This window comes from Anomaloglossus baeobatrachus, chromosome 11, assembly GCF_048569485.1.
Source record: "Anomaloglossus baeobatrachus isolate aAnoBae1 chromosome 11, aAnoBae1.hap1, whole genome shotgun sequence".
Taxonomy (NCBI): Eukaryota; Metazoa; Chordata; class Amphibia; order Anura; family Aromobatidae; genus Anomaloglossus; species Anomaloglossus baeobatrachus.
In genome coordinates this window covers 39730991-39758043 of record NC_134363.1, presented here as the reverse complement: position 1 = coordinate 39758043, position 27053 = coordinate 39730991, and the positions used below count along the sequence as shown (strand labels likewise).

The 27053-nt window shown below is 45.1% G+C and overlaps 1 long non-coding RNA gene across 2 annotated transcripts in view; it reads left to right on the top strand.

The window, feature by feature from the left end:
* The window catches only part of LOC142257042 (uncharacterized), a 115081-nt gene that overhangs the window by 50034 nt on the left and 37994 nt on the right, over positions 1–27053 (top strand). The window contains exons 2-3 of one of the 2 annotated variants that reach the window (XR_012727590.1): positions 11013–11108; positions 15514–16063. This is a non-coding gene — a long non-coding RNA (uncharacterized LOC142257042). Of the gene's footprint in view, positions 1–11012; positions 11109–15513; positions 16064–27053 lie in introns of those variants that run through there. The other variant, XR_012727589.1, reaches the window with a different exon arrangement.

Sequence of the window (27053 nt, the reverse complement as noted above, 5' to 3'; positions counted from 1 at the left end):
CTTTCCCAAGATGAGAAGGCCCTTCAATAATCAGGTTTCCATCTTTAAGACTAGAAGGCAACTAAAGTGGACAGTAATAGTTGGCAAAACTTATTGAGACCATGTCTTCTACTTGTATTGCCACATGGCATGAGGGTTTAGTTCTTGGAAACTATTTATTCATTGGCAAGCCTTTCCCAACATGAGAAGGCCCTTCAATAATCAGTTTTCCATCTTCAAGACTAGAAGGCCACTACAATGGACAGTAATAGTTGACAAAACTTATTGAGACCATGTCTTCTTGAATTGCCACATGGCATGAGGTTTTGGTTCTTGGAAACTATTTATTTTAAGCCCGTGATTGATACTTTCTTTTCCGAAGTGGAAAAAAGGACGTGATCTATGGATGAGAAGGTCGTTCAATAATTGGTTTTCCATCTTCAAGACTAGAAGGTCACTATAACAGGAAGTAATAGTTGACAAAACTTATTGAGATCATGTCTTCTACTTGTATTGCCACATGGCATGAGGTTTTGGTTCTTGGAAACAATTTATTTTAAGCCCGTGATGGATACTTTCTTTTTTGAAGTGGAAAAAAGGACATGATCTACGCATGAGAAGGTCCTTCAATAATCAGTTTTCCAGCTTCAAGACTAGAAGGCCACTACAATGGGTGGTAATAGTTTACAAAACTTATTAAGACAACGTCTTCTACTTGTATTGCCACATGGCATGAGGTTTTGGTTCTTGGAAACTATTTACTTTAAGACCATGATTGATACTTTCTTTTCCTACATGAAAACAAGGATGTGATCTATGGTAAGCCTTCTCCAAGATGAAAAGGCCCTTCAATAACTGGTTTTCCATCTTCAAGATTAGAAGGTCACTACAACGGGCAGTAATAGTTGACAAAACTTATTGAGACCAAGTCTTCTACTTGCATTGTCACATGGCATGAGGTTCTGGTTCTTGGAAACTATTTATTTTAAGCCCGTGATTGACACTTTCTTTTCCGAAGTGGAAAAAAGGATGTGATCTATGGCAAGCCTTCTCCAAGATGAGAAGGCCCTTCAATAACTGGTTTTCTATTTTCAAGGCAAGAAGGCCATTACAACAGGCAGTAATAGTTGACAAAACTTATTGAAACCATGTCTTCTACTTGTATTGCCACATGGCATGAGGTTTTGGTTCTTGGAAACTATCTATTTTATGCCTGTGATTGATACTTTCTTTTCCGAAGTGGAAAAAAGGATGTGATCTATGGATGAGAAGGTCCTTCAATAATTAGTTTTCCATCTTCAAGACTAGAAGGCCACTACAACGGGCAGTAATAGTTGGCAAAACTTATTGAGACCATGTCTTCTTGTATTGCCACATGGCATGAGGTTTTGGTTCTTGGAAACTATTTATTCTAAGACCATGATACTTTGGAATAATATCGCTTCTCATTATTGTAATTTATATGCTGGGGTCCTCAACCTGTTGCTCGAGGCCCACATGTGGCTTGTGGGTCCAGGATGTGTATCTCGCAGCTGACTTCCAGCATGGTGCACTACCAATCAACTATGAAAAGAAGGTCCCCTGACTTTTCTGAGAGTTCTGCACAGAGCAGACCTGAATGTGCATATACTGGTTGGAGGCAATGGTAGTATATGGCAAGCTGAGATAGGAAGATACTGCCAGTTGGAGAGGTGCATGAAGCTAAATGCAAAAGTGTTTTCATACGAGAATACTAAATGGGAGCAAAGTGGGAACCTCCACAAGTAAGTAAACTGCATAGAAGGTAGGAGAGCTCAAGATCTTGGTGTGCATTCTGTGGATATGCACATCAAAAATGGGGAGCTATTGGTGTGCCTTCCTGTTAGGTGGTCGGGGGCCTGGTTGTGGTTCGCGACTATCTCTCACAGCAGAATGTCGCTCGCAAGATATGAAAGAGTGGAGATCACTGCCCTATGGGAAGAATGCACGCTGAAAAATTAAAACTCTAGTGCCATCCTGGAGGTAGCTACTCTAAGCTCATTATCCAATCCTTTAACAAGCCATGCAACATCACTCATGCATGCCCTTTAGAGAGTCACTGATAGGGTAAAGCCTGCTTTACACGGTACGATCTATTGTGCAATTTCACGATCGATCGTACCCGCCCCCGTCGTTTGTGTGTCACGGGCAATTAGTTGCCCGTGGCGCACAAAGTCGTTAACCCCCTGTCACACGCACTTACCTGCTGTGCGACCTCGCTGTGGGCGGCGAACATCCTCTTCCTGAAGGGGGAGGGACGTTCGGCGTCACAGCGACGTCACACAGCGGCCGGCCAATAGAAGCAGAAGGGCGGAGATGAGCGGGACGTAAACATCCCGCCCACCTCCTTCCTTCCGCATAGCCGGCGGGTGCCGCGGGATGGAGGTAAGCTGCTGTTCATCGTTCCCGGGGTGTCACACGGAGCGGCGTGTGCTACCCCGGGAACGATGAGCAACCGGCGCCATTTTAATTAAACGAGATTATGAAACCGAGCGACGAGTACACGACTCACGAATTGTGACCGATACTGCGTCGCTCGGAGGTGTCACACAGCCCGACGTCGCAAGCGATGCAGAATGTGCGTCACAAAAACCGTGACCCCGACGATCTAACGCACGATAGATCGTCTCGTGTAAAGCACCCTTAAGGTTTCCCTACTAGGGTTCCCAGTAAAAGAAGAAAGACTTGTCACCTATACTCAAGGGATTCAAATCTATTTTAGCCTGATGAGAGATACATTGCACAGCCAAAGTGTAGAGCTTGCTCTTTTGCCTGGATTTTTGGATGTAGGAATGGGAATAAAGTTTCTCCAGGAATAGCAGAATTTATCAGAAGTAGATCTGGTGTGAATCGACCTGCAGCAAGGTTTGTAATCTGTTGCCACTGAACGGGAGCCCAGTGATCAAACTTTTAGCTGATGGCATTGTCAGCTCTTACCTGATGCAAATATGATGACACACCAAATGGCCACTATGTTTGCCCTGTTAAAATAATGCTTATATTACTTTGGTGTCTGAACCGTTCCAGAGGTGTCATCACTCACTCTCCTGATATCTTGGCTGACAGTCATGTGGTTTCTGGCCATAGAAGGTAACAACTTTACTGAACTTCTACCTGAGTCATCTGTAGATAAGTAGTTCATGCTTTTCCCCCTGTGTGTTCTCCTTGTGTCTTCTATAGTGTTTAGTGGGGTTGATGAAGAGCTCATCCCATCCGTTCCCCATTTAGGGCCCAGCAATAGGGATATCTAGGGTCAGGTATCCAGCTCGGCGCATAGGTGTGGAACCTATCTAGGGTGGTGAGGGACCCCAGGACCCAGCACTATGGATACCTAGGGTCAGGTATTCGACTCGGCACATAGGTGCTGAACCTATCTAAGGTGGTGAGGGACCCCAGGGCCCAGCACTAGGGATACCTAGGGTCAGATATCCTGCTTGGCGCATAGGTGCGGAACCTATCTAGGATGGTGAGGGACGCCACGGACCAGCAGAAGGGATACCTAGGGTCAGATATCCTGCTTGGTGCATGGGTGCAGAACCTATCTAGGGTGGTGAGGGACTCCAGGGCCCAGCAGTAGGTTTGGTCAGGGGTCACCATCTCCCTCTTCCCTTCCACGATTTGCTTGGTATTTCCTCATACCTAGCGTGATACCTGGGGCTCACGTGACAACAACCTGCGTCCAATCAGTGCCACCACCCACTCTTCACCTTTGGACGTAGAAACATCAATTGGAGGTTAACAGCTAGCGCCAGTTCTGACTTCCTCTTGATGTTCAGTTCATCCGAAACCTTTAGATGTTTTTTTACATCAATAAAACTTAATTTCCATCGATAGGATAGGTGATAGGGGGCTAATCAGTGGCCCACACAACAATGAAAAATTAGGGTTCCATATCATTCTATTTGAATGGAGGGAAAGAAAAAAAATGGCGGAAACTGACAAGTTCCTTTCCCTAAGATGCTTTTGACGTAACAAGTAAAAGTCCTTGTCATACGAAGCTTCGTTAACAACCATCTTTCAGGGAAAATCTCACCGCAATGTCTTAAAAAAAGTATTAAAACTGAAAAACGGATATTGGACTTTTTCCCATCTTGTATTACAATATATTACAATGCCGACTATTAGATGTTTATGTTCATCCATTGTTTTTTTGCACAAAAAAAAAAAATGAAATGGCTCCCAGCAGGAGCGACAAGGAAACATAATTTGGTTTCTACATGTCTGTCATAAGCCGGTAACACATCTCAGCAGAGAGATAGCGGGAAATACATGACATCCAATTCTGTCACTGTAATTTGTGTATGCTGAATGGAGGCGATCTTTTTTGCAAATGCTTTGCCGGAATATGATACAATATATATTATATTGGTCTACTTTTGTACTTTTTCATACCCCAAAATGTGTTTCCATACAGCACCCCTACAGATGGAATAAACTATAACATTAATTTTCCTTACAGCACCCCCACAGGTGGAATAAAGTATTGCTTAATTTTCCCTACAGCACCCCTGCAGGTGGAATAAAGTATTGCATTAATTGTCCCTACAGCACCCCCACAGGTGGAATAAACTATAACATTAATTTTCCTTACAGCACCCCCACAGGTGGAATAAAGCATTGCTTAATTTTCCCTACAGCACCCCCGCAGGTGGAATAAAGCATTGCTTAATTTTCCCTACAGCACCCCCGCAGGTGGAATAAAGTATTGCATTAATTTTCCCTACAGCACCCCTGCAGGTGGAATAAAGTATTGCATTCATTTTCTCTACAGCTCCCCCGCAGGTGGAATAAAGTATTGCATTGATTTTCCCTACAGCTCCCCCGCAGATGGAATAAAGTATTGCATTCATTTTCTCTACAGCTCCCCCGCAGGTGGAATAAAGCATTGCTTAATTTTCCCTACAGCACCCCCGCAGGTGGAATAAAGTATTGCATTAATTTTCCCTACAGCACCCCTGCAGGTGGAATAAAGTATTGCATTCATTTTCTCTACAGCTCCCCCGCAGGTTGAATAAAGTATTGCATTGATTTTCCCTACAGCTCCCCCGCAGATGGAATAAAGTATTGCATTGATTTTCCCTACAGCACCCCGGCAGGTGGAATAAAGTATTGAATTCATTTCCCTATAGCACCCCCACAGGTGGAATAAAGTATTGCATTAATTCTCCCTACAGCACCACCGCAGGTGGAATAAAATATTGCATTAATTTTCCTTACAGCACCCCCACAAGTGGAATAAGGTATAGTATTAATTTTCCCTACAGCACCCCCACAGGTAGAATAAAGTATTGCATTAATTTTCCCTACAGCACCCCCACAAGTGGAATAAGGTATTGCATTAATTTTCCCAACAGCACCTCTGCAGGTGGAATAAAGTATTGCATTAATTTTCCCTACAGCACCCCCACAGGTGAAATAAACTATAGCATTAATTTTCCTTACAACACCACCGCAGGTGGAAAAAGTATTGCATTAATTTTCCCTACAGCACCCCTGCAGGTGGAATAGAGTATTGCATTAATTTTGCCTATAGCACCCACGCAGGTGGAATAAAGTATTGCATTAATTTTCCTTACAGCACCCCCACAAGTGGAATAAGGTATAGTATTAATTTTCCCTACAGCACCCCCACAGGTAGAATAAAGTATTGCATTAATTTTCCCTACAGCACCCCCACAAGTGGAATAAGGTATTGCATTAATTTTCCCAACAGCACCTCTGCAGGTGGAATAAAGTATTGCATTAATTTTCCCTACAGCACCCCCACAGGTGGAATAAACTATAGCATTAATTTTCCTTACAACACCACCGCAGGTGGAAAAAGTATTGCATTAATTTTCCCTAGAGCACCCCTGCAGGTGGAATAGAGTATTGCATTAATTTTCCCTATAGCACCCACGCAGGTGATATAAAGTATTGCATTAATTTTCCCTACAGCACCTCCGCAGGTGGAATAAAGTATTGCATTAATTTTCCCTACAGCACCCCTGCAGGTGGAATAGAGTATTGCATTAATTTTCCCTATAGCACCCACGCAGGTGGAATAAAGTATTGCATTCATTTTCCCTACAGCACCCACGCAGGTGGAATAAAGTATTGCATTCATTTTCCCTACAGCACCCATGCAGGTGGAATAAAGTATTGCATTCATTTTCCCTACAGCACCCCACAAGTGGAAAAAGGTATAGTATTAATTTCACTATAGCACCCCCACAGGTAGAATAAAGTTTTGCATTAATTTTCCCTACAGCACCCCTGCAGGTGGAATAAAGTATTGCATTGATTTTCCCTACAGCTCCCCCACAGATGGAATAAAGTATTGCATTGATTTTCCCTACAGCACCACGGCAGGTGGAATAAAGTATTGAATTCATTTCCCTATAGCACCCCCACAGGTGGAATAAAGTATTGCATTAATTTTCCCTACAGCACCACCACAGGTGGAATAAAGTATTGCATTAATTTTCTTTACAGCACCCCCACAAGTGGAATAAGGTATAGTATTAATTTTCCCTACAGCACCCCCACAGGTAGAATAAAGTATTGCATTAATTTTCCCTACAGCACCCCCACAAGTGGAATAAGGTATTGCATTAATTTTCCCAACAGCACCTCTGCAGGTGGAATAAAGTATTGCATTAATTTTCCCTACAGCACCCCCGCAGGTGGAATAAAGTATTGCATTACTGTTCCCTACAGCACCCCCACAGGTGGAATAAAGTATTGCATTCATTTTCCCTACAGCACCCCCACAGGTGGAATAAACTATAGCATTCATTTTCCTTACAACACCACCGCAGGTGGAAAAAGTATTGCATTAATTTTCCCTACAGCACCCCTGCAGGTGGAATAGAGTATTGCATTAATTTTCCCTATAGCACCCACGCAGGTGGAATAAAGTATTGCATTAATTTTCCCTGCAGCACCTCCGCAGGTGGAATAAAGTATTGCATTAATTTTCCCTACAGCACCCCTGCAGGTGGAATAGAGTATTGCATTAATTTTCCCTATTATTATTATTATTATTATTATTGTTTATTTATAGAGCACCATTGATTCCATGGTGCTGTACATGAGGGGGTTACATACAGAATACATGTACACGTTACAATAGACAGACTAGCACAGGGGGAAGAGGGCCCTGCCCTTGCGGGCTTACATCCTAAAGGATTTTGGGGAGGAGACAGTAGGTGGGGTGTAGGTGGGGCGGCAGCTCCGCACGGTGGTGGGGCGGCAGCTCCGCACGGTGGTGGGGCGGCAGCTCCGCACGGTGGTGGGGCGGCAGCTCCGCACGGTGGTGGGGCGGCAGCTCCGCACGGTGGTGGGGCGGCAGCTCCGCACGGTGGTGGGGCGGCAGCTCCGCACGGTGGTGGGGCGGCAGCTCCGCACGGGGGTGGGGCGGCAGCTCCGCACGGGGGTGGGGCGGCAGCTCCGCACGGTGGTGGGGCGGCAGCTCCGCACGGGGGTGGGGCGGCAGCTCCGCACGGTGGTGGGGCGGCAGCTCCGCACGGGGGTGAAGCAGTGAGGTCATTGAAGGTTATAGGCATTTCTGAACAGATGAGTCTTTAGGTTCCGTTTGAAGCTTGCGAGTGTAGTAGATAGTCTGACGTGTTGAGGCAGTGAGTTCCAGGAGACTGGGGATGCTCGGGAGAAGTCTTGGAGTCGGTTGCATGAGGAGCGAATGAGAGAGGAGGATAGAAGGAGATCTTGGGAGGACCGGAGGTTACGTTTTGGAGTGTAGCGAGAGATTAGTTCAGAGATATATGGAGGAGACAGATTATGGATAGCTTTGTAGGTCAGTGTTAGTAATTTGAATTGGATAGCACCCACGCAGGTGGAATAAAGTATTGCATTAATTTTCCCTGCAGCACCTCCGCAGGTGGAATAAAGTATTGCATTAATTTTCCCTACAGCACCCCTGCAGGTGGAATAGAGTATTGCATTAATTTTCCCTATAGCACCCACGCAGGTGGAATAAAGTATTGCATTCATTTTCCCTACAGCACCCACGCAGGTGGAATAAAGTATTGCATTCATTTTCCCTACAGCACCCATGCAGGTGGAATAAAGTATTGCATTCATTTTCCCTACAGCACCCCACAAGTGGAAAAAGGTATAGTATTAATTTCACTATAGCACCCCCACAGGTAGAATAAAGTATTGCATTAATTTTCCCTACAGCACCCCTGCAGGTGGAATAAAGTATTGCATTGATTTTCCCTACAGCTCCCCCACAGATGGAATAAAGTATTGCATTGATTTTCCCTACAGCACCCCGGCAGGTGGAATAAAGTATTGAATTCATTTCCCTATAGCACCCCCACAGGTGGAATAAAGTATTGCATTGATTTTCCCTACAGCACCCCGGCAGGTGGAATAAAGTATTGAATTCATTTCCCTATAGCACCCCCACAGGTGGAATAAAGTATTGCATTAATTTTCCCTACAGCACCACCACAGGTGGAATAAAGTATTGCATTAATTTTCTTTACAGCACCCCCACAAGTGGAATAAGGTATAGTATTAATTTTCCCTACAGCACCCCCACAGGTAGAATAAAGTATTGCATTAATTTTCCCTACAGCACCCCTGCAGGTGGAATAGAGTATTGCATTAATTTTCCCTATAGCACCCACGCAGGTGGAATAAAGTATTGCATTAATTTTCCCTGCAGCACCTCCGCAGGTGGAATAAAGTATTGCATTAATTTTCCCTACAGCACCCCTGCAGGTGGAATAGAGTATTGCATTAATTTTCCCTATAGCACCCACGCAGGTGGAATAAAGTATTGCATTCATTTTCCCTACAGCACCCACGCAGGTGGAATAAAGTATTGCATTCATTTTCCCTACAGCACCCACGCAGGTGGAATAAAGTATTGCATTCATTTTCCCTACAGCACCCCACAAGTGGAAAAAGGTATAGTATTAATTTCACTATAGCACCCCCACAGGTAGAATAAAGTATTGCATTAATTTTCCCTACAGCACCCCTGCAGGTGGAATAAAGTATTGCATTGATTTTCCCTACAGCTCCCCCACAGATGGAATAAAGTATTGCATTGATTTTCCCTACAGCACCCCGGCAGGTGGAATAAAGTATTGAATTCATTTCCCTATAGCACCCCCACAGGTGGAATAAAGTATTGCATTGATTTTCCCTACAGCACCCCGGCAGGTGGAATAAAGTATTGAATTCATTTCCCTATAGCACCCCCACAGGTGGAATAAAGTATTGCATTAATTTTCCCTACAGCACCACCACAGGTGGAATAAAATATTGCATTAATTTTCTTTACAGCACCCCCACAAGTGGAATAAGGTATAGTATTAATTTTCCCTACAGCACCCCCACAGGTAGAATAAAGTATTGCATTAATTTTCCCTACAGCACCCCCACAAGTGGAATAAAGTATTGCATTAATTTTCCCAACAGCACCTCTGCAGGTGGAATAAAGTATTGCATTAATTTTCCCTACAGCACCCCCGCAGGTGGAATAAAGTATTGCATTACTGTTCCCTACAGCACCCCCACAGGTGGAATAAAGTATTGCATTCATTTTCCCTACAGCACCCCCACAGGTGGAATAAACTATAGTATTAATTTTCCTTACAACACCACCGCAGGTGGAAAAAGTATTGCATTAATTTTCCCTACAGCACCCCTGCAGGTGGAATAGAGTATTGCATTAATTTTCCCTATAGCACCCACGCAGGTGGAATAAAGTATTGCATTAATTTTCCCTGCAGCACCTCCGCAGGTGGAATAAAGAATTGCATTAATTTTCCCTACAGCACCCCTGCAGGTGGAATAGAGTATTGCATTAATTTTCCCTATAGCACCCACGCAGGTGGAATAAAATATTGCATTCATTTTCCCTACAGCACCCACGCAGGTGGAATAAAGTATTGCATTCATTTTCCCTACAGCACCCCCACAAGTGGAATAAGGTATAGTATTAATTTTCCCTACAGCATCCCCGCAGGTAGAATAAAGTATTGCATTAATTTTCCCTACAGCACCCCCACAAGTGGAATAAAGTATTGCATTAATTTTCTCTACAGCACCCCCGCAGGTGGAGTAAAGTATTGCATTAATTTTCCCTATAGCACCCCTGCAGGTGGAATAAAGTATTGCATTCATTTTCCCTACAGCACCCACGCAGGTGGAATAAAGTATTGCATTCATTTTCCCTACAGCACCCCCACAAGTGGAATAAGGTATAGTATTAATTTTCCCTACAGCATCCCCGCAGGTAGAATAAAGTATTGCATTAATTTTCCCTACAGCACCCCCACAAGTGGAATAAAGTATTGCATTAATTTTCTCTACAGCACCCCCGCAGGTGGAGTAAAGTATTGCATTAATTTTCCCTATAGCACCCCTGCAGGTGGAATAAAGTATTGCATTCATTTATACTACAGCACATCTTTTAATGCAATACATGTAAAAAGGTCATTATTTTTCCATAATAAGCAAAATCTGTACAGTATATTTCTGCGTATCCTTGATCTTTATCTGTCACACCAAAGGAAGGAGGGATTATGACAGCAGAAAAAAAGGGTTGAGATAAAACATCTGCCCATCGCTATAAATGTGTGTAAGGAACATTTTTCTGTTTGGCTGTCCTCATATTCATAGGTCTGGAAATAATAGTGACTGAAATAGACTATAACTATGTAGCTTGTCGTTTCATATTTTATCAACATTAATGTTCTGGATTGAAGAGCCCATTATTTAAAGTCTATTTGAAATCCCACATTCTAGTACTTAGATTATTATTCAATTTTTTATGGGTAAAATTGTCATTATTTCAAATAGTATAAATATAGGGTTTAGAAAGCAGCAAAACTGGCTAATGCCAACATTAATAACGCTCCGAGATGCATTTTCAAGGTCATTTTCATCTCCGATGAGCTGTAGTAAGGACAAGTGAAAGGATGTGAGAACGATGATGGATTTATGTTCTGTTAGTGTTATTTTAATTTTTATCCTTTTTTTCCCTTCAATTGAAGCCAGAATGGTGATCAGCTGATCGACGCTGGTCCAAGCTGCAGCTGATTTATAACTGTCCCTGCAGTGGCCACTGCTGGAGAAATGTGGTACTACAGGTAAAAGAATATTTTTATTAATTATTATTATTATTATTATTATTATTATTATTATTATTATTATTATTATTATTGTTATTGTTATTATTATTATTATTATTTATGCATTTAACATTTATAGTATATAATTTTATTATTCATAATAATAATTAATAATAAATATTATTATATTAATAAAATAATGTACTATAACTAATAACTATAAAAAATAAATAATAATAATATTATTATTACTATTATTATTATTATTATAATTTACTATTTATGTATTTATTATTTATATTATATTATTTTTTATTATTAATGATAATAATAATAATAATAGTTATTATTATTAGTATTTATTGTTTAATATAGCACCATTTATTTCATAACACTTTACATGGAAAAGGGGCAAACATAGATAAGTACAATATTCATGAACAATACAAGGTACAGATTGGCATAGGAGGAAAGATGACCCTGCCCACGAGGGCTCACAGTCTACAGGGGATGGGTGAGGATACAGTTGGTAAGGGCAGAGCTGGTGGCGCAGTGGTATGGTGGACAGAGGGGAGATGGGCGAGGATACAGTAGGTAAGGGTAGAATGGGTTTTGTAATGGTATAGTGGAGTGAGGGGGATGGGCGAAGATACAGTAGGTGAGGGTAGAGTGAGTTGTGTAGTGATATAGTGGACAGAGGGGGATGGGTGAAAATACAGTAGGTAAGGGTAGAATGGGTGGTGTAATGGTATAGTGGACTAAGGGGAGTGGGTGAGGATACAGTACATGTAGGCAGAGCTGGTGGTGCAGTGGTATAGTGGACTGAGGGGAATGGGTGAGGATACAATAGATGGGGCAGATTTGGTGTTGCAGTAGTATACTGGACTGAGAGGGATGGGTGAGGGTCCAGGAGGTGAGAGTACAGTGGGTAATACAGTAGTATAGTGGACTGAGGGTTACTGTAGGTCGCATGCTTGTCAGAAGAAGTGGGTCTTCAGGTTCCTTTTGAAGATTTCCACCATAGTCGAGAGTCTGACATGTTGGGGTAGAGAGTTCCAGGGTATTGGGGAGGCACGGGAGAATATTGTATGCAATTGTGGGAGGAGGAGATAAGAGAGGAGTAGAGAAGGAAATCTTGTGAGGATCGGAGGTTGCGTGCAGGTAAGTACCTAGAGATTAGGTCGCAGATGTATGTTGGAGACAGGTTGCAGGTGGCTTGTAGCTCATGGTTAGTTTTAGCAATGAGAAGCCAATGAAGGGATTGGCAGAGATGACAGGCCTGGGAATAGCAAGGGGAGAGGTGGATTGGTCAGGCATCATAGTTTAGAATAGATTGTAGGGGTGCGAGAGTGTTAAAAGGGAAACCACAGAGCAGGAGGTTGCAGTAGTTGAGGCGGGAAATGATGAGGTCAGGCAATAGTGTTTGTGCAAATTGATTGTCAAGGAATGTATGGATCCGGAAAGTATTTTTGATTTGGTGGAAAGGGCTTGAATATGTGGTCTGAAGGAAAGAGCAGACTGAAGGGTTACCCTGAGGAAGCGAGTACATGGGAATGGGGTGGGTGAGCAGCCATTGACTGTCATGGATAGGTCTGGTGGAGTGAGATGGGGGAAAATGATGAATTCAGTTTTGTCCATGTTCAGTTTTAAAAATCAAGCAGAAAAGAAGGATGAAATAGCAGAGAGACATTGCGGGATTTTGGTTAGTAAGGAGGTGATATCAGGTCCAGAGAGGTAGATCTGCGTATCATCAGCGTAAGGGTGATACTGAAAGCCATAGGACTCTATGAGCTGTCCCAGGGCAAAGGTGTAGATAGAGAACAGCAGTGGTCCAAGAACTGAACCTTGGGGGCGAGATAAGGAGGTGATGTGAGAGGTTGAGACCCTGAAAGTTCGGTCAGTTAGATATGAAGTCATCTTATATTATACAGTAAAGTGGACCCCGGTAATTTTTGATAGGACATCCATAGTTTTAAACATTGTATTAAAAAACTGTAAAACGTGTAAATAATTTCAAAGTCCCAAGAAAAGTAACCTAAAGATTAAAAAATATATAAAATAATATAAAAAATAATATTAAAAAAATAAACAGATATTTAATATAGATAAATCAGGTGTTTACAGCTTCATCTATATTAAAAATCAGACAAATCTGTAAATTTCTTATGTAAAGCAAAGGATTTAGCAGCAAGTGTTTAATTTCTCTGTTGCGGAACAGAAGCATTACATGATAAAACCGGAAAGTAATCGTCAATATAGCGGAATAACGTGTTGAGTTTTCGAAAGTTTTTTTTCTTTGCTCTTTTTTTTAAGGTCTTTTTCAAAACTAAATTTAGCAGGTCATCTAAGATTGGAAAAACAAATAATAAGACGCATTTTTATCTTCTTGGGTGTAAGCAGATGAATCGCTTGACTACACATGTAAAAAATGAGGGAAATTACTTTTTTTAATTGCATAAAAAGAAGACCATTATCAATGGCACATTTTGAACTTAGTTCTTATTCATAGCTTGCACTTACTGATTACATTGCAATCCTAAATACGAGCATCTAGAAAGGTACTGCCCAATAACAAGGGCAAACTAATGAGCTTGTTAAACAATACAAGAGCAATTTAGTCTGTGTACTGCATAAGCCATTAACGAAACAATACCATTAAACTGTTTTTATAAAAGCAGAAAGCATTGCAGTCCCAATGTAATAGTGTGTACTGCTGGCATCTCTGCACCCCTCGCTACCCTTCCAGCAGTGATGCACACAGCCAGTGGCTCTCACCACACTACCCGGCTTCCCTATGGTCCTCCAGGTGGGTGCTTCCTGCTTCCCTCTCCCAGGGCCTGTGCACGTGAAACATTTCCTCCGGGAGTGCTCTAGGGTATGTGCATGTGCCGCTGCACTTTTCTTAAAAGGCCAACATGTCATTGCCTGTAAGTGCCTCTCAGGCTATCACTGAGAGGCACTGGGTAATTAAGGCACTTTCCCACTCGGGGAGGTGCCTGATCAACGTATTAATTTGTTAGTAGTTCTCAGCCCCAGCCAGATAGTTGTCAGGTCACCTTGTCAGCTGTGTTTCATCTCTCCTGGTGGACTCCAGACTTGTGACTCTGTCCAACCACTCTGACCATACCATCTGTCTCAGCTGTCCAGGTGGTCCTATAGTAAGAGTGATTCTGTTCATCCATCTTGTCAGCCTCAGCCATCCCGGGTTAACCTGCTATACCAGTACCAGTGGCTGTCTGCACCTGTGTCCATCCTTGCCCTGGGGTCAGCTGCTACAGTACTGGTTATTGCCCTGGGAGTGGCACCTGGTTGCAAAACTCATCATATCCAATCCATTGTTAGAATACTTAACAAACAAAAGAGGCATCATTGCATACAATACTTAAAATTCCCATCAGGCACATATCAACATCTTGTCAACTTAAAACTTTCCATCATCGACATGGACATGTGGATCATAGCAAGTTGAATAAAATGATACTTTGATGTCTGTGATCTGTTGTCTCATTCCAGAGAAATCTTACTTTTTCTTAATATGTAAATGAGCTGTTAAGAACTATGGGTGAGGCATAGATCTCCCTAAAAACCAGCCCCAGGGAATGTTACTAGTGTGAGACATGTAATGACTGACAGTCTGCTCACCGGATCTACATGTCTCATACTGGTAATTCCTTTCATTTATAAAAAGCTCTGGAAGCATAGATCTTAGCAGCTCATTTATGTATTGTCATGGAGATCGGGGGAGAGGAGGGACTGGGGCTGCTAGACTGAGCTTCAGACTAGGGAGGCCCTGGCTATCCCTTATCTCATTATTAGCTCTGATGGTGAGGCTGTCTGAGCCGCCAGCATGGCCCTGCTCCAGACCAGTCCTGATCTAATACTACCTCCCTTCCCCAGGGGAGGGCTGGGACTGAAGTGTGATCAAACCAACAAAGATAGACAAACAAGGGAAACCTAAACTCTTTCACACATAGTTATCAGACAACAAATGATAAGGAGGAAAACAAAGAGTAGTAGAGAAATAACCAGATGACAGGAGGAATTCCACAGCACACCAAGCAACATGCAGTAAATCACTAGTTGCTGGAACACAACCGCACATGGACCGGTTTAGCAAAAAGCTATAGTCGGCATGGGAAGACAAATTCCTCCATCTTAGAAAGGTGGGGAATACCTGGAATAAGACTTCGGATTGCAGATATCAAGGTATTTTATTTGACTTTCCATTATCTCCATGGAAATATACATGACTTAGAGGAATGGTTCCTACTGACAGAATGTACCAGGAATGAGGTGACAAATATAGGTGATTTTTAGTGTTGGCAGTATTCCTTTTCCACACTAAGTAGTCTCAATTTTTCCTCTGCAATACTTTCTCAACTACATCTATCATCGTTCATTTTAATTCTATCCACATACACAGGCATTGCTGCTATAGATGCTTCTGTACTTCAAGAAGAAAGATATGGTACCTACCTGGTACTCAAAGTACTGAAAATCCTCAAAAAACCGCTACTAGTTCTATGCATGAATACTGGGAGCTGAAGAAATAATAGAATAAGGTTGGTAAGGCATCAAACCAAACTACCAGCTCCTCAGCAAATGTAAAATGTAACAACAAAAAGAATCCGAAGAAACGTGAAGAAAGTTGGAGAGCTAGAGGGGAATTTACAACTGTCCAAACTAAAAAATAACACAAGAAAACAAGATTGGGAACTATGAGATAAGATAATAAAAGTTATCAATCTTCTCCTCTTCTTCAGCTTTTTCTCTCTCTTCTAATCCTCATCTTCTCATTATTGTTCCTGCTTTCATCCTTCTTCTCTTCATCAATTATATTCTGTTTTTCCTTCTTTCTCCAGCAGCTCCCCTTCTTCTTCTTTTCTTCTTCTATTTCACATGCATTTTTTGTTCTTTTTTATTGTACTATTTTTTTCACCTTCGCTGTTTTTTTTCTAAAATCCGTCTCATATTTCAGTTCTACCTCTTCTTTCTGTTTTCTTATATCTTTAGGTTCAGTCTTTTGTTTGTGTGTGTGCAGGTATCTCAATAAAATGAATAAAACAAAAGAAAAGTGAAGAAGAATGGATTGCTACATGGGAATCTCTAACTTTTAATAATAAACAGATGCACAAGAAAACAAGACCTGGAACTAACAGAAAGGATAATTATGTTTCTTTTCTTTCTTCATTGTAACCTTCTTCACCTTTTCCTTGTTATTCTACTCCTACGTTTTCTCCCTGAATCCCTAATTTTCTTTCTTGTCCTAATCATCATCATCAATCATAATCTTCTCCTCCTTTCTTTTCTTTTCCTACTTTTTCTTCTTTTTCTTCTCCTCCTCTCACTTCTTGTTCTTCTCTCATTTCTTTTTTTTCTTGCTCTTCTCTCACTTCTTGTTCTTTTCCTCTCACTTCTTCTTCATCTTCTCCCTATCCTGTCACTTTTTCTTCTTAATTTGCTCTCACTTCTTCTTCTTCACCTCTCACTTTTTCTTCTTCATCTTCTCCCTACCCTCTCATTTTTTCTTCTTCATTTGCTCTCACTTCTTCGACACCTCTGATTTTGTCTTTTTCATATCTCAATTCTTCTTTTTCACCTGTCATGTTGTCTTCTTCTTCTTCTTCACCTCACTACTTATTTTCTTCACCTCTTCTTCACCTCTCATTTCTTATTTTTCATCTCTCACTTTTTCTTTTTCACCTCTTACCTCTTCTTCACCTCTCACTTTGTCTTCGTCTTCATCTCTTACCTCTTCTTCACTGCTCACTTCTTCTTCACCTCTCACTTATTTTTCACCTCTTACCTCTTCTTCACCTCTTACCTCTTCTTCACCTCTCACCTCTACTTCACCTCTTTCTTTTTCTTCATCTTCATCTCTCACTTTGTCTTCTTCATCACTCACTTCTTCTTCACCGCTCACTTCTTCTTCACCTCTCACTTCTTCTTCACCTCTCACTTCTTCACCGCTCACTTCTTCTTCACCGCTCACTTCTTCTTCACCGCTCACTTCTTCTTCACCTCTCACTTCTTCTTCACCTCTCACTTCTTCACCGCTCACTTCTTCTTCACCGCTCACTTCTTCTTCACCTCTCACTTCTTCTTCACCGCTCACTTCTTCTTCACCGCTCACTTCTTCTTCACCACTCATTTCTTCTTCACCGCTCACTTCTTCTTCACCGCTCACTTCTTCTTCACCGCTCACTTCTTCTTCACCGCTCACTTCTTCGTCACCGCTCACTTCTTCTTCACCGCTCACTTCTTCTTCACCTCTCACTTCTTCTTCACCGCTCACTTCTTCTTCACCGCTCACTTCTTCTTCACCTCTCACTTCTTCTTCACCTCTCACTTCTTCACCGCTCACTTCTTCTTCACCGCTCACTTCTTCTTCACCTCTCACTTCTTCTTCACCGCTCACTTCTTCTTCACCGCTCACTTCTTCTTCACCGCTCACTTCTTCTTCACCGCTCACTTCTTCTTCACCGCTCACTTCTTCTTCACCTCTCACTTCTTCTTCACCTCTCACTTCTTCTTCACCGCTCACTTCTTCTTCACCTCTCACTTCTTCTTCACCTCTCACTTCTTCTTCACCGCTCACTTCTTCTTCACCGCTCACTTCTTCTTCACCTCTCACTTCTTCTTCACCGCTCACTTCTTCTTCACCGCTCACTTCTTCTTCACCTCTCACTTCTTCTTCACCTCTCAATTCTTCTTTACCTCTCACTTCTTCTTCACCTCTCACTTCTTCTTCACCGCTCACTTCTTCTTCACCGCTCACTTCTTCTTCACCTCTCACTTCTTCTTCACCTCTCAATTCTTCTTCACCTCTCACTTCTTCTTCACCTCTCACTTCTTCTTCACCGCTCACTTCTTCTTCACCTCTCACTTCTTCTTCACCGCTCACTTCTTCTTCACCGCTCACTTCTTCTTCACCTCTCACTTCTTCTTCACCTCTCAATTCTTCTTTACCTCTCACTTCTTCTTCACCTCTCACTTCTTCTTCACCTCTCACTTCTTCTTCACCGCTCACTTCTTCTTCACCGCTCGCTTCTTCTTCACCTCTCACTTCTTCTTCACCTCTCAATTCTTCTTCACCTCTCACTTCTTCTTCACCTCTCACTTCTTCTTCACCGCTCACTTCTTCTTCACCTCTCACTTCTTCTTCACCTCTCACTTCTTCTTCACCGCTCACTTCTTCTTCACCGCTCACTTCTTCTTCACCTCTCACTTCTTCTTCACCGCTCACTTCTTCTTCACCGCTCACTTCTTCTTCACCTCTCACTTCTTCTTCACCGCTCACTTCTTCTTCACCGCTCACTTCTTCTTCACCTCTCACTTCTTCTTCACCTCTCAATTCTTCTTTACCTCTCACTTCTTCTTCACCTCTCACTTCTTCTTCACCTCTCACTTCTTCTTCACCGCTCACTTCTTCTTCACCTCTCACTTCTTCTTCACCTCTCAATTCTTCTTTACCTCTCACTTCCTCTTCTTTTACACCTCTCACCTCTTCTACACCTATCACTTTGTCTTCATCTTCATCTCTCACTTACTCTTCTTCACCGCTCACTACTTCTTCTTCTTCTTCTTCTTCTTCTTCTTCTTCACCTCTCACTCTGTCCTCTTCTTCACTTGTCACTTTGTCTTCCTCACCTCTCACTTCCTCTTCTTTTTCACCTCTCATTTCTTCATCTCTCACGTCATCTTCTTCTCCTCACTTTTTCATCTTCTTTATCACTCACAACTTTTTTTCTTCACCTCTCATATCTTCTTCACCTCTCACTTTGTCTTCTTCATTTTTAACTTTGTCTTCTTCTTTACCCTCACTTCTTCTTCTTCTTTACCTCTCACTTTGTCTTCTTCACTTTTCACTTTGTCTTCTTCTTCACCTCTCACTTCCTCTTCTTTTACAACTCTCACTTCTTCACCTCTCACGCCATCTTCTTCTCCTCACTTTTTCTTCTTCTTCATCACTAACTACTTCTTTTCTTCACCTCTCATTTCTTCCTCTCTTCTAATTTCTTCTTCTTCACCTTTCAATCCTTTTTCACCTCTTACGTCTTCTTCTTCTTCACCTCTCACTTCTTGTCCTTCACCTCTCACGTCTTCTTCTTCTTCTTCACCTCTCACATCTCCTTCTTCACCTCTCACTTCTTCTTCTTCTTCACCTCTCACATCTCCTTCTTCACCTCTCACTTCTTCTTCTTTACCTCTCACTTCTTCTTCTTCACCTCTCACGTCTTCTTCTTCTTCACCTCCCACTTCCACCATAGTTTAAACCTTTAACATATTGCTACACCAATGCTGAAGATGTTAACCAGAAGTCATATTGATAGATATCAATAAACCATCTCTGGAGCTTTGAGGATAGGCTCCTGCTACCGTCCTAAACTATTTTTATATTATATCAATAATTTAGTAAATGTTTATCACTTAGTGAAGATTTTTTGCATTTACCAGTTTCTAATTTATCATAATTATCCAAATGCAATGCCTGAGACTAAGAAATGATGTTTGGGGTGATTTATTGCACGAGTACCACTAGCAAGTTTCATTCACCACCGGAGTATTAATTACTTGTCCGTGAAAAGAAATGTCCTTTGAATGATAATGAAAATTCTTACATATTCATAGCATCGCTGAATGTCTTGCTCCAAACTATGATACATTGCCTATTAATGGTATTTTTCTAGTCATTTTCTCCAAATTTTGTTTCTGAGGGTAGAATAAGTCAATGTAGGCTTTTTGCATGAAAATGAGCACAGAAGCCGGGACTTCCATCCATGTTCAGGCTTCAGAGGTCACTGTGTGTTGTAAGGTCACAATAGTCAAGTCATCCACCGTGACCTTATGACGCGCAGTTACTTCCAGGGCATGGACACATCTGGAAGTCATGGCCTATGGCAAAGAAGCAAGGAATGCACAATGGCATGGCAAAAAGAAGAGGACCGAACAATGTGAAATGAGCAGCGGGGTGATCTGAATGTTCAGCAATGAGGCAGGTATCATTTTTTTTCCAATTTGCATAATAATTCGGGTTACGAAAAAACCTACAGAACCCCTTCTAATCCTGGTGAAGTGACCAACCAGGGAGGCCTCTGGCTGTGTAGTCGTGGCAGCACTGTATTCAAGGCACATCCCTGGCTTTGGTACTTCTTTAATGTTGAGAAAGTGTGTGTCAGCATCTTCATCGGCCGATGCACAAAGAGTCGGCAGGCAAAAGTCCAGATGCAATAAAAATAACATTTATTCACAAGGATAAAACACTCCGGTCAGCAGATTCCGGCAATATTAGTGGAGCTGGGGACAACCTGCCCAAACGCACCCTCTGGTGGGGATATGCCCTAGATACTCTTCTTCTCCGGGCTCCCACTCTCCGGTCAAGCACGCACTGGACCCACACCAGCGGAATAGACCCTGAGGTTGCGTCCACCTCCTGTTCTCCGGTGTCCCTTGATGGTCCGCTCACACACACACTTGCCGCTGCAGATGTTCACTGTCTGCTGTCCCGGATCCTCTCCCTCACACACACTCAGACTTTTCCTAGATATCCGGCCGACTCCTCCTCCCCGGTGGCAACAGCCGTCCCACCCGGCCACTAGGGGGTGCCCTAACACACAAAATCACATGTAATAATAAAATGCAACATTTTTAATAATAACAATGCCGGGTAACCTGTGCTGAACTTGTAGGGGGTAGGCCCACCCACTACATGCCTCCCCTCTTAAATTCCGAGCCTCCCGGCAAGGCTCTAAACTTTAAACATATTAACACATAAAAACCTTTTGGGTCAGTCCTCAACAGCGGCACCAGTTCAGCGGCGCTCCCGGTCTTTAGGGGCGCTTAATGGCGCAGCAGCGCTCCCGGTCTCTGGATAGCGCCCGGAGGCTCAACAGCGCTCCCGGTCTTAGATGGGCGCCCGGAGGCTTCAATAGCGCTCCCGGTCTTTGCTGGAGGTGCCCGGAGGCTTCAAGAGCGCTCCCGGTCTTTGCTGGAGGGCAACAGGCCCGTACAACTTTTCAACAACAAGGGAACTTTCTGCCGGTCTGGAACAACACCGGTCTTTGAAGGTGCTGAAGTCAACAACTTACTCTGGGGGCCAGGCTCTCTTCCACTCCTCCGCTTGAGCCTGGATATAGGCCCCCAGAGATTGTCCCGGCTGGCGGCGGATTCGCCTGAAAGACACAGGGGCGAAAGGCGGCTCCGCCGGTGCAGCTGCTGCAGCTCCTCTTGGGGGTGATGGTGTCTCTGCCCGAGATGGCGGTGGTGCGTCCAGCATGATGACCGGCTTGTTTGTAACATTTTGCGTTACCGCTACCACGGTTGGAACCTTCTCCGGGTCAGGGGCCGATGCAGTCGCTGTTTCCGGGACAGCAGCCTTGATGCGCCGGGGTTGAGAGGGCGCGGGCGGGAGCGGTCTGGCATGACTCCGGCGCCACTCTTGCTGCTCCTCCCACTCAATCTCCTCCTGCCACTGCTCCGCTTCCCGGGTGGTTGGCATGCGGGAGACACAAACAGCAAACAGGCCGCGGCTACCTGCGTCCGGCAGGAACTGGACTTTCTCGCCCGGCCACAAAGTATGGAGTCGCTTGGGCAGTCCTTCCACGTCGAGATGAACTCTGTTATAAAAGTAATCATCCCCGGTCTCGACTTCTCGGATGAATCCATATCCGTCCTGCTGGTTGAACTTAACAACCACCCCGGTCACAAACTGCTGTGCCAGCTCCTCGCCACCGGAACCGGACAGCATTTCCCGGACAAGGGTCTCGGCCAGGAGACGTTCCTGGACGGGGTCAGGCTTCGGGGTCGGGACACTGGGGTGCGACTCCGCAGGCGGGGCGATGACTGGGTCCCAGAAGAAGCCCAGGTGATCTTTCTCCAAGCGCTCAGCGAACTCCTCAGCCGGCTCCGGCACAAATGGGGAAGCGGCGGCGTTAAGCTGCGGGGTCTCCCATGGGAAGACTGCAACCCCCGGACGGTTTGGCATGGGTGGGGTGGCATAGGTCGCCTTCACCTCTGTGATGGTGCTCCCGGTTTGAGCATCCCATGAGGTCTTCCAGGAAACTTTGTCCGGCCTGGTGGAACCTCCCGGTCCAATGGGAAGGTCCGCCAACGCGGCCTCACTAGCAGGGGCGAACCGGGGTCGACCTCGACCGAGGCTGATTAGGGCCATAGTCGTTGCCAACTCCGCGGGTTGCCCAAAGGTCTCCATCTCGGTCTCCGACAGTATCGCTGGTAATGGCGGTGATGTCGACGCTGAGACTGTGAAGAGTGGAGGCGGGTCTTCGTTTCCCGCTCTTAAACGGACTCCACCCCCAGCCTCACGCATCATCTTGACTCCTCCGCTGAGGTACTTCTTTTTCTTCTTCAATGCCCTGGAGCTGGCGCCTCCCCTCTTTGGGCGGAGTACTCCGTACTTTCTCTTCGGCGCCGGCCAGCCCCAGGCTCTTCTTTTGGCGCCAATTTTTTGCGCCTTTTCTTCCTTACAGATAACGGCCTCCTTGCCGCCATCTTGTACCCGGTCCAACGCTACGGGTACTGTGTTTTCTTCCCACCAGGGGACTGGAAACCTTGCATCATGGTCCGGGTCCTGTGTTCCAGGCACGACCTGATCTCCAGCTTTTTGGGTTCCTGGCAGGGGAATCGCATCCTGCCGACTACGCCACATGAAGTGACCAGCCAGGGAGGCCTCTGGCTGTGTAGTCGTGGCAGCACTGTATTCAAGGCACATCCCTGGCTTTGGTACTTCTTTAATGTTGAGAAAGTGTGTGTCAGCATCTTCATCGGCCGATGCACAAAGAGTCGGCAGGCAAAAGTCCAGATGCAATAAAAATGACATTTATTCACAAGGATAAAACACTCCGGTCAGCAGATTCCGGCAATATTAGTGGAGCTGGGGACAACCTGCCCAAACGCACCCTCTGGTGGGGATATGCCCTAGATACTCTTCTTCTCCGGGCTCCCACTCTCCGGTCAAGCACGCACTGGACCCACACCAGCGGAATAGACCCTGAGGTTGCGTCCACCTCCTGTTCTCCGGTGTCCCTTGATGGTCCGCTCACACACACACTTGCCGCTGCAGATGTTCACTGTCTGCTGTCCCGGATCCTCTCCCTCACACACACTCAGACTTTTCCTAGATATCCGGCCGACTCCTCCTCCCCGGTGGCAACAGCCGTCCCACCCGGCCACTAGGGGGTGCCCTAACACACAAAATCACATGTAATAATAAAATGCAACATTTTTAATAATAACAATGCCGGGTAACCTGTGCTGAACTTGTAGGGGGTAGGCCCACCCACTACACTGGGACTACAGGGTACTCAACCTACCAAAAAGTGTCGTGCATGTGACTAGTAGGGTTTACGTAGTCCCTGGTAAACCCCCAGAAGATGTTACAACACATAGGGAACACATGGGCCACAATAAAATGGAGGTCCCTGCCGCTAGGGAGAGGGGTAAGCGGACACCTCCTGCACTCACCTCAAGCTGATTCCTGAGCTCCCTAGCTTCCCTATACAGGTTCTTGCAACCTGTCACCGAGCTGGATACTTTAGGCCCTTAGCTGGCCCAATACTCACCCTGGCTAGTGAGCAGGCCGATGAGATCACCAGACTGGTCACTACAATACAGAAACACAAAGAAAGTAGACATGCAAAGAAAAAACACTGCAGGCGGCTTCAATGCAGCAAACAGCACTGCTGTACACAACACGACAGACTTCTTCCAGAGCAAGCTCCTTCCAAAGTGGACCACATAGAAATGAGGGATTGAGTTTCTATCATGGGCATCATGTGATCAGATAACATTACTTAAATAGTGAAAGGAAGTGATCCCAAAGAGCCGCATCTGAAATTGGAAGCTACAGCCAGCAGCCAGGTAGGAAAGGATGCTTGACCCTTACAGCACCACAAGCAATCAGATGTTATCAAATAACAGTAGTGAACCTGCCAGCAGCGAGGCGCTGTGACCTTTTGACACCATATTCACCCAGGATCTCCCCCGAGCGAGATACACTCATGACAAAAAGTGTGCTGCTCAGGAAAAAAAGGAGTAGTGCTCTTGCCTAAGAGTTCACAGATGCAACAGAAAGATAAAAATTGTATCCGTGCTCATCTCTGTGTGCGCATTCTCCACTTTGCATGCATGTGCCGACAAAAGCTGTGCTCTTCCGCCTCCGAAACTGTGCAGGTCCCGGGGCAGGATGGGGGTTTGAGCTATCGTTGAGGGTCTAAGGACCCTGGTCCACCACCAATCTGCTTCCAATAGCACAATGATCGCCCACTGTGAGCTTCAGGCAGAGACTGAGCTGCAGCGATCAATGGTGATGTCACTCAGATAAGTTGCGGTCACAGATGGAGGTTCCTACGGGCCTCAACCTGTGACTGCAGGTAACCAACCTCAGACCTGTGCTCTCCTGCCTCCGCAGCTGCGCAGTTATCAGAGCAGGATGGGGGGGGGGTTGAGCTATTGTGGAGGGTGTACCCACAACCAATCAGCTTCAAATGAAAAGGGAACATAAATATACAAAAATATCCAAAATCTGTAGTATTCTGTGTTGCCTACATGCTCATTTGGCTTGGCTTCCATGCATGTGTTTGGATAGAAAGAGGAGAATAAACTCTCTTTCCTCCAAAAACTATTCTAACATCAGTATATTAAGAGCAAATCCCATATTCCATAATATTAACCCTAGCAGCAGAGAAATGTCCACAAAACTATAAAATATACAGTGTTTCCAGAGCCTTCAGACCGGTTTGCCATTAGTCTAATATGCGTCACTAAGCATTTCTATGCTTGTCTAATATATGCATACAAGCTGTCAACTCGCTGACGTTGTGTATGTGAACGGCTCACTTGATGGCCCTCACCCTAGGTCTTTTGCCTTGTGCGTACATCACACATCAATGTCTTGCATGAATTTGACAATTCTGTATCTAGCGATTATGAACATTGGAATTGGGCTCAGTGAGGAGCTGTCTCATGGATCTTACGGAATTCAGCATGTCTGTGATTTGGAATGAAAATAGTGCAAGAGATGTCTTGTACAATATATACTCATTTTATTGTAGAGAATATGACACGGCTTCAAAGGGGTGATATTGGGCAAACACTGGCTTTTTGATCATCGTAATTGTCACGGAGATCAGGGGAGAGCGGGAACCGTGGCTCCTAGACTGGCCGTCAGACTAAGGGAGCCCTGGCTATCCTTTATCTCAGCTCCTAGACTGGCCGTCAGACTAAGGGAGCCCTGGCTATCCTTTATCTCAGCTCCTAGACTGGCCCTCAGACTAATGAGGCCGTGGCTATCCCTTATCTTAGCTCCTAGACTGGCCCTCAGACTAAGGGGGCCCTGGCTATCCCTTATCTCAGCTCCTAGACTGGCTCCCAGACTAAGGGAGCCCTGGCTATCCCCTATCTCAGCTCCTAGACTGGCCCTCAGACTAAGGGGCCTTGGCTATCCCTTATCTCAGCTCCTAGACTGGCCCCCAGACTAAGGGGGCCCTCGCTATCCCTTATCTCAGCTCCTAGACTGGCCCTCAGACTAAGGGGGCCCTGGCTATCCCTTATCTCAGCTCATAGACTGGCCCTCAGACTAAGGGAGCCCTGGCTATCCCTTATCTCAGCTACTAGACTGGCCCTCAGACTAAAGGGGCCCTGGCTATCCCTTATCTCAGCTCCTAGACTGGCTCTCAGACTAAGGGAGCCCTGGCTATCCCCTATCTCAGCTCCTAGACTGGCCCTCAGACTAAGGGGCCCTGGCTATCACTTATCTCAGCTCCTAGACTGGCCCTCAGACTAAGGGGCCCTGGCTATTTTTTATCTCAGCTCCTAGACTGGCCCTCAGACTAAGGGGCCCTAGCTATCCCTTATCTCAGCTCCAAGACTGGCCCTCAGACTAAGGAGGCCCTGGCTATCCCTTATCTCAGCTACTAGACTGGCCCTCAGACTAAAGGGGCCCTGGCTATCCCTTACCTAAGCTCCTAGACTGGCTCTCAGACTAAGGGAGCCCTGGCTATCCCCTATCTCAGCTACTAGACTGGCCCTCAGACTAAGGGGCCCTGGTTATCCCTTATCTCAGCTCCTAGACTGGCCCCCAGACTAAGAGGGCCCTTGCTATCCCTTATCTCAGCTCCTAGACTGGCCCTCAGACTAAGGGGGCCCTGGCTATCCCTTATCTCAGCTCATAGACTGGCCCTCAGACTAAGGGGGCCCTGGCTATCCCTTATCTCAGCTCCTAGACTGTCCCCCAGACTAAGGGGGCCCTGGCTATCCCTTATCTCAGCTCCTAGACTGGCCCTCAAACTAAAGGGGCACTGACTATCCCTTATCTCAGCTCCTAGACTGGCCCTCAGACTAAGGGGGCCCTGGCTATCCCTTATCTCAGCTCCTAGACTGGCCCCCAGACTAAGGGGGCCCTGGCTATCCCTTAGCTCAGCTCCTAGACTGGCCCTCAGACTAAGGGGGCCCTGGCTATCCCTTAGCTCAGCTCCTAGACTGGCCCTCAGACTAAGGGGGCCCTGGCTATCCCTTAGCTCAGCTCATAGACTGGCCCTCAGACTAAGGGAGCCCTGGCTATCCCTTAGCTCAGCTCCTAGACTGGCCCTCAGACTAAGGGGACCCTGGCTATCCCTTACCTCAGCTCCTAGACTGGCCCTCAGACTAAGGGAGCCCTGGCTACCTCTTATGGTGAGGATATCTGAGCCACCAGCCTGACTCTGCTCCTGACCAGCCCTGATCTAATACCCCTCTTCCTCCCGATCGCAGGGTGAAGCCAGGATGTGCTAACACCGACACGCTTACACAAAGTTATCTGACAACAAATGATAAGGAGGAAAACAAAGAGCAGGGGGGAATAACTAGACGACAGGAGGAATTCCACAGCACACCAAGCAACATGCAGTAAATCACCAGACTGGAAAACAACAGCATACGTACTGGTTTAGCAAAAAGCTATAATCGGCA